The sequence below is a fragment of the Nicotiana tabacum genome, chromosome 1 (assembly GCF_000715075.1).
Source record: "Nicotiana tabacum cultivar K326 chromosome 1, ASM71507v2, whole genome shotgun sequence".
NCBI classification, from domain to species: Eukaryota; Viridiplantae; Streptophyta; class Magnoliopsida; order Solanales; family Solanaceae; genus Nicotiana; species Nicotiana tabacum.
In genome coordinates this window covers 219,818,609-219,830,678 of record NC_134080.1, presented here as the reverse complement: position 1 = coordinate 219,830,678, position 12,070 = coordinate 219,818,609, and positions in this window count along the sequence as shown.

Genomic DNA, 12,070 nt, shown 5'->3' with positions numbered 1-12,070 from the left:
GCGCATAACTTGAAAAAAATACATCACAACTCGAAAAAATAACAACAGCTAAAAGAGTATGCACCTTTCATCTTGAATAATTAATTTAATTGAATTAAGATTTTCTGGTTTCTCACGGTCTGGAACGTGCTATAGTCTAACAACACGAACCTTCAAATTCTAACTCATTTTGGACGTTGATATTTCGCTGATATAGTTATAGTTTGGAGCCATACTTTGCAGTAGTTTGTGCGTAAGCTAAACCCTAAGCAATGTAGAGAAGCCAAACCTAAATAAAAGTTGCTTAAATAAAGATTTTTAAGGAAAGGATATCGTAGTAAATCAATTTTAAGGCATCTGAAATCTTAATTTTAAAAAAAGGTATGTGTAAATCAATATGTAAGAGCGAGTGCACTCAAGAAATGACACAAATCTTCATTTTTTAGCTTTGGGTTTTTTGAATTTTTAACTTTCGTTTATTTTTTTATCAACCACCAAGCTTTAATTTTTCTTGTCTTTTTCCTTTGTCATCTTGTTAATAATATTATTTCCTTTAATATAATATAGATGTAAGATACAAAATATTTATTTAATTAATTCTTTCTTAAAAAAGAATACCTACCATAACTGAATTATAGACAAAATTTAATTAAAGATATCTATAATAATGTATATTGTTCACAAATAAGGTCAAATACAAAGCTTGTACTAAATAAAAATTATTATTTCAACATAAAATTAAGGTGTAAGATACAAAACGAAATTAACAAAATTTAATTAATTCTTTCTTAAAAAGGATACCTACCATAACTGAATTATAAACAAAACTTAATTAAAGATACCTATAGTAATGTATATGATATATATAGTAATGTATATTGTTCACAAATAAGGTTAGATACAAAGCTTGTACTAAATAAAGAATTATTATTTCAACTTAAAATAAATGTGTAAGATACAAAACAAAATTAACAAAATTTTAATTAATTCTTTCTCAAAAAAAGATACTTATCATAACCGAATTATACATAAAATTTAGTTAAATATGTATATTGTCACAAATAAGGTCAAATACAAAACTTGTACTAAATAAAGAATTATTATTTTAACTTAAAATTAATGTGTAAGATACAATGATTCTTTCTCAAAAAAGGATTCATACCATTACTGAATTATACACAAAATCTATATTATACACAAATTTAATTAAAGATACCTATAGTTATAGTATATTGGTTTGCTTAATGAAAATTGCATCTTTTTTTTTTGGTGTACGTCTTTGGTCATTCATTAAAAAAAGAACATTTTTATTTCTATTTATCTTAAAATAATTGGCTTTGATTAACTAAAGAATGAAATTCAACTTACATAAAATCTTGGACTACTACTTCCATTAAATATGTTTCCATTTTAAATTTAATTTTTTTATGTTGTCTTTAAATTGCCAAATGGCTTCATTTTAGCTTGCCACTTGGCTTAACCACATGCTTCACTATTCTCCTTTTAATATAATATAGATAGATATAGATAGATTGAGTAAGATCTTATTTGTTATTTTTATTATGCATTTTTATGGTACTAATATATCATCTCCTATTGCTTTTTTGAGCCGAGGGTCTCCTGGAAATAGCCTCTCTACCCTTCGGGGTAGAGGTAAGGTCTGCGTACATATTACCCTCCCCAGACCCCACGTGTGGGATTATACTGGGTCGTTGTTGTTGTTGTTGTTGTATTTAAGTTTTTTTTTATCTTATAAATAACTTTATACTTTATGTAAGATCTTATTTTACTGCTTGAATTTTTAAAAAAATTTGAAGTCAATAAATCTTTAATATCTTAAGTAAGTTTTATTTTATATTTTAACTTACTTCAAAGTATAAATAGTCATAGGTTATCTCAATTTACGTCTTTCTATATTTTTTATTTTTTTCTATTTTAATTTTTTAATTAATTTTTTACCTCATTTAGAATAAAAAAAAATAATCTATAGGTGAATCAATATAGATATAAATATACTTATAAATATAAATTTAAATGTAGATATATAGATTAAATTTGTCTAAGATCTATTTAGATTAAGTATAAGATTCATTAAACTACTTCCATTAATTATATTTCCATTTATAATTCAAATTTGTAATGTTGTCTTAAAATTGCCAAGTAGCTTCTTTTTAGCTTGCCACTTGGCTTAACCACATGCTTCACTACTCTCCTTTTAATATAATAATATAATATAGATTTATATATTATTATAATATTATCCTAAATTGCCAAGTGACTTTATAGTAGTTTTCCCCTTGACTTAATTACAATGCAAACTTTATTCCTTTAATATATATATATATATATATATATATATATATATATGAGAGAGAGAGAGAGAGAGAGAGAGAGAGAGAGAGAGAGAGAGAGAGATGTGTGTGTGAGAGAGAGAGATTAATTATGACATTTCATATCATATTTGTCAAACTAAATATTTTATTAATATGTACCTAAATTAAAAAAATAATATCACCTAAATTTTAGTTGGAAATGTATCATGAAGCAAAATCAGTCCAAATTCAATCCTTTCGTTTTTCACTTTGACCAAAATTAAAGAAAGAATCTTCCTTAAATAAAAATATTTACTACATAAAAATTTCTTGAACAATTTACAGATTTGGTATTCTTCTAATAAGCATAATGTTCCTAAATATACCATATTTCATATTATTTTTATTCTATTCTTGTCAATCTATATTAGATTTTGTCCTAAAATCTATTTTGATTTTGTCTTAAAAGTGCCAAGTGGCATTTTCTCAATAAGTCACTTGGCTTAACCACATTGCAAACTACTCTCCTTTTAATATAATATAGATAATAGTTAATAAGTGATCAACTGTATAAAAATCTCTAGGGAGATGGATATTTTAATAGATGGAAGAGGAGGATATTGGGTCAGGCTGTTAGGCGGATTGGGTGGGGGCATTTATAGCCATACCCGTTTTTTGGGTCACCTTTTAACTTATACCCGTTTTACAAAAAAAATTGCAAGCGTACTCACTTTTTACGTAACTTCAGACATATGGGCCTGAAGTAGCAAAAAATTATGTCTGAAGTTTGAACTTCAAAATGTTTTGCCTAAGGTGTAGCAAAACTTCAGATATTTTTGCATGAAGTTCAGCCTGACTTGCAAAGACAATCACACAAACTTCAATTCATAATGCAAATGGAAAACTTCAGTTCAATAAAACTACATCATGTTTTTGCTGAAGTTTTTGTTTGTAATTGCTGAACTTCAGCATTCTAGTGGCTGAAGTTTTGTTCTGTATTTGCTAACTTCAGCATATCTTAGTTGAAGCTTTGTTCTGTATTTGCTGAACTTCAGCATGTTTTAGCTGAAGTTTTGGTAAAAATAGCACGGTATAGCCAGTTTTCGGACTGGTCATTCAAAAATAGCCAGCGTTTACCAAGTCAATGAAAAATAGCCACTATTTTGGTGCAACAGAGACCGGTCCAGCATAATATATTGGAATTCGGTGCACCTGTGTATGAACTTCCAGCATATTATGCTGGACCGGTATACTTTGCTGGCTCCAGTATAATATACTGGAGACTGGAGCACCGGTGCTCCAAACTCCAGTATATTATGTTGGACCGGTATACTTGCTGGAACTCCAGTATATTATGCTGGAGTTCTAGTGTACTTATGCTAGAACTCCATCATATTATGCTAGAGTTCCAGCATACTTATCCTGGAACTCCAGTATAATATGCTCGAGTTCAAGTATACTTATGTTAGAACTCCAGCATAATATACTGGCGTATTTTTCGGGTTTTGAACAGTGTTTTCGCTCAGATTTATCTTTACATGAAAAGTGGCTAAATTTCGATTACTTTTGAAACTGGGCTATTTTTGAACGACCAGTTGTAAATCTGACTATTTTTGAATTTCTCCTGAAGTTTTGTTCTGTTTGTGATGAACTTTAGCGGTTGAAATTTGTTTTGTATTTGCTGAACTTCAGCATCCTTGGAGCTGAAGTTCTAAACAACAATGAATTTAATAAATCATGATTAGTAGTGGTTGATGTTGTTCATTTCAAAGAGACATGAAAACAAGTTACTACATATAAATTAAAACCAAAAATCAATGTGCATGTAAAATTAAAATATCTAAGAGGTTAAATTATTGTGAATAAGACCAAACTGAACATAATGGGACAAGCAAATATATATGAATCATCAAGCTGGAACGCATAACAATATCTCAAACTTCAGCATTCAGAAAACAAAGGAGGAGAAGGAGGAGGAGAAAGAGGTCTAAAGTTGTTTAAACAGTGGATACAAGTTAAAACTCTTTTAAAAAGTGGGTATAGAGCGCCCCGTGCAATTTTTATGATTGGGTGTGGGTTTGGGCTGGTGTTTTAGGCAGTTGGGCCATTGATTTTCCTTGGTCTAGTTAAGAATGTCAACAACCCAATCTTTCTTTTGTTTTAATTGCTAAATTAACCACTCTAGATAAAACACCTAAATTGAACCTATTTTTGCAAAATTAGCATGGTAACTATCATTTAACCAATTATTTAACTAAAGATGCATGTAAAGTGACTAATATGTTTTTTGTTGTGATTTTCATGTATTAGTTATATAATTAGTTCCTAAAAATGCAATTAAACCTAAAATGATATGGAATTAAGATTTGGGAATTTTTTACGGTTTTTCTATGATTTTAAGACATTAAATATGCACAAAAATGTAACTAAATGCAAACAAACAAATAAAGAGAAATTCCCAAATATTCTACAAAAAATCAAAAATAACTAGTTTTATTTGTTTATTTATTATTTTTTTGATTTTGTAGGAATATTTGTGTAGGGTAAAAATTGCGTGCTCACAGTCGGCCTCGCCCTTAGGGTAAGCTTTTTCGATCTGTGCTTTGTACTTCATTCTTAGTTGTTGTTTGTCTTTGTTTTCAGACTGTGATTTTGGAAATCGAGAGTGCCCGCCGAGAGGAAAGGCGCAAGGTCATTTTTCAAAAGATGGAGCCGAAGTATCGTGAGTACCGCAATATGCACCGCGAGATCTGCAGGTGGTTTTGTGAGGGTGACAACTTCCAGGCTCTCCGAGACGAGCTGAAAAGGAAAGATGACGAGTTGGTGAGAGTCATTAGAAAATGCAGCGTCCTCGAAGGGGCGTTGAGAGATAAAGAAGAAGAGCTCGAGGTGAGCAAGGGGGTTGAGGCACAATGTGCCAATCTCCAAGACCAAGTGGTTTCGTTGCGGGCCGAGATCGAGGAGTGTCTAATCAAGGTAGATGTTCTCAATAGCGAGGTCACCGAGAAGACAACGGACTTAGAGAAGGCAGAGTTGGCCCGGTTGGGGGCAGCGAGGAAAATGGAGGCACTAGAGATCGTGGTCCGCGTTCTTCGTTCTGAGCGGGAGAGCGCTCTAAAGACAGCTAGGCTTAGAGAGGAGCGACTTGATGAGTGGATAGGGGAGTCGGAAAAAGAGGTTTCAGACCTTGGTGATCAAGTTGTTGTTTTCGAGGTCGACAAGTCATAGTTATTGTGTCAGCCGTCTTCTTCTCGCACTTCCACTTTCCCTGATATTTTGCAGGATCTGTATGAGAAGTGGATCCACGCCAAGGCCCAACTGGATATATTTAGAGATCTGATGGGGGCGGGGAAAGTTTCTAAGGCCGCCTTTGAGTACGCTCGTTCTAAGGCACGTATAGCTCGTGTCGTTTGTGGCTATGACCCCACTACACCGGAGGTCGGTGATGACGAGGAGGATGCGGGCGTGGATCGGATTGAAGAGGATCCCTGGTACGAGGATGAATATCTCGATGGCGATGGTAGAGAGGCGGATGGCGCTGCTGGGTTAGGCGGCGATTAGTTGTTTTCCTTCTTTTTGTTTGTAGACTTTTGTGTACATGTTTTTGTGAGCATTTGTTCTAGCCTTTGTAAAAAGAATATTCCAAGTATGAAAATGCTAGTTTAGTTGCTCGTACCTTATTCTTTTTCCTTCAGTTTGGGTTTGTATGCCTCTTTCTTTAGTTTTGCTTTTTGGTCGCTTTAGTCATAAAAAAATTGGTTCATGTGGGTTGAACGAGGTCTAAACATAACTTAGTTTTGAGCATGGCCGAGGGCCAGCAGATATTGATTCGAACAAGGTCGAATTGTAACCTATTGGTTAATTCGAGCGAGGTTGACTATAACCCATAGTTAATTCAAATGAGGTCGAATGTAACCTGTACTTAATTAATTAGAACGAGGTCGAAAGTAGCTTTTACTTAGTTAATTCGAACAAGGTCGAATGTAACTTTTACTTAATTATGGCTGGGGGCCGAGTAGGTATTAATTTGAGTGGGGTCGAATGTAACCTGTACTTAGTTAATTCGAACGAGGTTGAATGTAACTTTTACATAGTTAATTCGAACGAGGTCGAATGTAACTTTTACTTAGTTAATTCCAACGAGGTCGAATGTAACTTTTACTTAGTTAATTTGAACGAGGTCGAATGTAACTTTTACTTAATTATGGTCGGGGACCGAGTAGGTGTTAATTCGAACAAGGTCGAATGTAACCTGTAATTAGTTAATTCGAATAAGGTCGAATGTAATTTTTACTTAATTACGGCCAGGGGTTGAGTAGTTGTTAATTCGAACGAGGTCGAATGTAACCTATACTTAGTTAATTCAAACGAAGTCGAATGTAACCTATACTTAGTTAATTCAAACGAAGTCGAATGTAACTTTTACTTAATTATGGCCGGAGGCCGAGTAGGTATTAATTCGAATGAGGTCGAATGTAACCTGTACTTAGTTAATTTGAACGAGGTCGAATGTAACTTTTATTTAATTATGGCCGGGGCCCGAGTAGGTGTTAATTCGAACGGGGTCAAATATAACCTGTACTTAGTTAATTCGAACGAGGTCAAATATATCTTTTACTTAATTACGGTCGAGGGCCTAGTTGGTGTTAATTCGAAAGAGGTCGAATGTAACATGTACTTAGTTAATTCGAACGAGGTTGAATGTAACTTTTACTTAATTACGGCCGGGGGCCAAGTAGGTGTTAATTCAAACGGGGTTGACTGTAACCTGTACTTAGTTAATTCGAACGAGGTTGAATGTAACTTTTATTTCATTATGGATGAGGGCCGAGTAAGTATTGAGGCAAAGTTGCTTTGGTTGTGCGTTTGGCGAAATATGGGCGAACTTCATGCATTTGTGCTTTGTTCATATACTTGGAGAAATTTATATATTTTCTGGGCTGGAATTCCAGTCCCAGTCTATTTAGTCCCTTCGTTGGTCGACCTGGAGAAGTATTGAGAGGTTGGGCAATGGACTGACCGTCCAGTGCCTCCGTCCGTTCGCACTTCAACTTGAAGAGTTCCCCTTGCCGCCTCGTTAAAAACCTCATTGAGAAAACCCAATTGGGACAAAACTCAAGTGAGAAAAAAAAAGTACGACTTGGAGAATGCTTTTTCTTAAAAGTTGAAGTACTTGAGGTGGGTGTCATTCCAGTTATTTGGTAGTAGTTATCCTTCCATTGTTCTAGTTGGAATGACCCTTTGTTTGCTTTTGCCGTGATTTTGTATGGGCCGTCCCAATTTGTTCCAGTTTTCCTTCCCGCGGGTCTTTTCTTGCTTGTGTTTTAGCTTTGAGCACGTAGTCCCCGACTTTGAGTGGTCTGACTTTTGCCTTTTTGTTATAATAGCGTTCTGCTTGTTGTTTTTGGGTGATCATCCTTATGTAGGCCATATCTCTCCATTCTTTGGCTTCATCGAGCTCTTGCCTTCTACTTTCATCGTTCATCGGCCTGCTCTTGTGGGAATAAATCAAACTGGGCTCTTCGACTTCAACTGGTATTACCGCATTAGTCCCATAGACTAATGAGTAGGGCGTCTCTCCCGTGCTTATCTTTGGTGTTGTTCTATAGGCCCAAAACACTTCTGGTAGTAACTCCGGCCATAGTCCCTTGGCGTCCTTAAGCTTTTTCTTCATAATGTTCAATATTGAATTATTGGAGAATTCTGTTTACCAGTTTCCTGCAGGGTGATAAGGTGTCGAGAGTATTCTTTTGATATGCAACTTCTCCAAAATTCAACGACCTTTTTCCCTGTAAATTAGGGTCCATTGTCGCAACTGATCTCTTTGGGGAGGCCGAAGTGGCATACGATGTTTTTCCATATAAAGGCGATCACTTCATGCTCACGTATTTGGGTGAATGCTCCTGCTTCTACACAGTTAGAAAAATAGTCATTTAAAACCAAAATAAATCATATGTTACCTCTCCCCAGGGGGAGGGGGCCGACGATGTCCATTCCTCACTTGATGAACGACCAGAGGGAAGTGACTGAATGGAGGTGCTCGCTCGCTTGGCGGATCATCGGGGCGTATTTTTGGCGTTGCTCGCATTTTTTCATGAAATTTGCGACCTCTTTTTTCATGGTGGGCCAGTAGTAGCATGCCCGTATGAGACATCTGACCAGAGCCTGATTGTCTAAATGAGCTCCGACAATGGCCTTCGTGGACTTCTTCAAGGACATGCCGTGTCTGATTCGGGCCTAAGCATTTCACTAGGGGGCCACCATACGTCCTTTTGTATAGGTCGTTATAAATGATGTTGTACCTGGCTGCATGCATTCGAAGCTTCTTGGATTCATTTTTATCATCTGGAAGTATGCCATCCTGCAAGTATGTAACAATATAGTTGCACTAGTCCCAAGTTATATTTATGGTCCTTGACTCAATTTGATCTATCGATGATCGGATGAGGGTGACCATATTTCTTTCTCCGGTTATGTTTATGGAGGCTGCTGCTAATTTGGTGAGGCCGTCTGCTTCGATGTTTTGTGCTCGAGGAATCTGGTCGAGCTGACATTCATCAAACTCGGGTAATAGTTTACAAATCTCAGCCTAGTATTTTTGTAACCTTTGCTCTTTGATCTGGAAAGTCCCTGTGATGTAGCTGACGACGAGTTGAGAGTCGCAGCGTAGTCTGACCTGCCTCTCCTTGTACTTGAGTGCTAGCCTTAATACTGCAATCACGTCCTCATACTCGGCCTCATTGTTAGTCATGTCAGGGCACCTTATGGACTAACGAATCACTTCGCCTATTCAGACTTCGAGTACGAGTCCCAGTCCGGACCCTAACGCGTTAGAATCGTCGTAGATGTAAAAAATCCATAGATCTTGTGTTTGGGGAGAAGCATGAGCGACTTCTTTTTTGACTTCGGGTATTATTTTTACGATGAAGTTGGCGACAAAGTTGGCAAGGGACTTGTGACTTTATCGTCGTTCGTGGTTGATATATGATATCATGCTCGCTTAATTATATGGCCCATTTGGCTAACCTTCCCAATAGCTCGGGTTTATGCAAAATACTTTTCAAGGTAAAAGTCATGACTACCGAGATGGGGTGTCACTAGAAGTAGGGTCTAAGCTTTCGTGAAGCTACGACCAAGGCTAGGGTCAATTTTTTGAGGTGGAATACCTCATCTCGACGTTGACTAGTGTTATGCTAATGTAATAGATGGGAGATTGCATACCTTTAATTTCTCGGACTAGGACTACGCTCACAGCCACCTCGAACACAGCGAGGTAAACGACAAGGCATTCCCTAGGTTGTGGTTTTGAAAGCAGTAGGGGCGACGAAAAGTAAGCCTTTAACTCCTTCAGGACTTGGGCGCACTCAAAGGTCCATTAGAGGTCGTTATCCTTCTTGAGCACACCAAAGAATTTGTGGTACCTATAAGATGATCGCGAGATGAACCTTAAAAGGGCGGTGATACGACCAGTCAACCTTCGAACTTGTTTTTTGGTGGTTAAGTGCTCTGGTATCCCGTCGATGGCTTTGATATGGACGGGGTTGACCTCGATACCTCGCTGTGATACTAGGAAAAATGAGAATTTTTCTGAGGCTACACCGAATGCACACTTTTTGGGGTTTAGTTTCATTCCATATTGCCTGAGTATGTCGAAGGTTTCTCTCAGGTGGTCGATGTGATCTTCTTTTCTTTTGGACTTGACCAACATGTCATCTATGTAGACTTCCATTGTCTTATCGAGTTAGTTCTTGAACATCTTTGTTATCAACCTTTGTTACGGCGCCCCTGCATTTTTCAGTCCGAATGACATGACTCTATAGTAGTACATTCCTTGGTGGGTGATGAAAGTGTTTTTTTTCTTGATCCTCTTCTTCCATGAGGATCTGATTGTAGCCTGAGTAGGCATCCAAAAATCTCAGCAGTTTGTGCCCGGCCGTTGCATCGATGAGTTGATCGATGTAAGGTAATGGGAATGAATCTTTGGGCATGCTTTATTTAAATCGGTAAAGTCTACGCACATTCGCCACTTCTCATTTTTCTTCTTTACCATGGCAATATTGGCGACCCATTGGGGGTATTTTGACTCTCTAATGAAGCCGTTTTCCAATAACTTTTTGACTTCATCGTGTACTGCATCATTTATCACGGAGTTGAACTTACGCCTAACCTACCTCATCGGGGGGTGGAATGGGTCGATGTTTAATTACGATTTCCTTCGGGATACCTGGCATATCTGCACGGCTAAAAGTAAACAAGTCCGCGTTAGTAGTTAAGAATTGACGAAATTTACCTGGTTCTTGAAGCTTGCAGCCGATTTAAGCTTTCTTGCTGGGTTCGTTGTAGTCCAATTGAATGGGGTCGAGGTCTTCTATGGTCGATTTCGCGGCTTATACCCTATCCTGGTTTTTGAAGACGTCTTCTCTCTCATCACAACTGGACCTCGGCCCTGCTAATTGCTATGCCTCTTTTGCTTTGCCCTTCATTGGTTGAGTGGTCGTATAATCCAGGGCGATGCGGCAGCATTCTCGAGATGTGCGTTGTTCTCCTCGTATACTGAATATTCCCCACAGAGTTGGAAATTTGATGACTTGGTACAAGCTAGATAGGATGACCCTCATGGCATGTATTCATGGTCGCCCTATTATGGAGTTATATGTTGTGTCCTGATCCATGATGTGGAATGTGGTTTTCAGAATGATGCCACTGGCCAGGACGGGGAGTATGATTTCTCCAGATGTTCGTTCAACTATATTGTTAAAACCTGTTAGCGTTATGCAATACGAAACTATCTTATCCTCGAGTTTCATTTGTACAAGTACCCGAGGGTGGATAATGCATGCACTGCTCCCATTGTCTACCATAGCATCTCACATCTGTGTCTAAAATTTGTAAAATGATAACAAGGGCATCATAGAGAGGGAAAGCCAAATCGTGGGTATCTGACTTATCGAAGATGATACTTTCTTCGAGTTTGGCATATCGTTCATTAATGATCGACCGTTTGTGCTTATGGGTTGTGGTGAACTTTACGTTGTTGATAGAAGCATCGTCACCTCTATCGATGATAATCTGGATGGTGCGGGTTGGTGAAGGCGGCTTCAGCGGTCCCTAATGTTGTTCGCATCCTCTAGCAAAGTTGGTCCTTCCCCGATCGCTCAATAACTCCTTGAGGTGTCCTTGTCGGAGCATGTTTAAGGCCTCCAATCTTAGGGCGATGCAGTCCTCGGTTTTATGCCCTCGTTCTTGGTAGAACTCGCATAGTGCATTTGACTTTCTGGTACTTGGATTTGACCTCATCTTTTGTGGCCATTTTACCTTTGACCTGAGCTTCTCCAATGCGTAGACTGTTTCTGAAGGTGACACACAAAATTGTGAGCGGATAACAAAGGGGGAATACCTATCTCGTTCCGATGAGTCCCTGTCCTTGGTCTGGGTGGGCCTTCTTCATGGTGGGAAGGAGGTACAATGGCGCCTCTATCGTATGGTAGATGTCATTCTCGATTGGGTCGTGGAGCCAGGAGGCCCCTTCTGGTATCGTTTCTTCGATATTTCCTAGACTCGGCTTGTATCGAAGTTAATCGGTGAGTCAGCCCATTGAGGTCGTCCTCGTTTTCTCTAACCTCGGCATAATAGGCGTTGTGTATCTCATCCCAAGTAGTTGGGGGATACTTCATAAGCCGACTCAATAACTTTCTCGTTTCCCTTGAACCACTCCTGCTCAGCCCGTTCTGGAAAGTTGCGACAGACATTCCTTCCGATACATTTGGTAAGGTCACTCT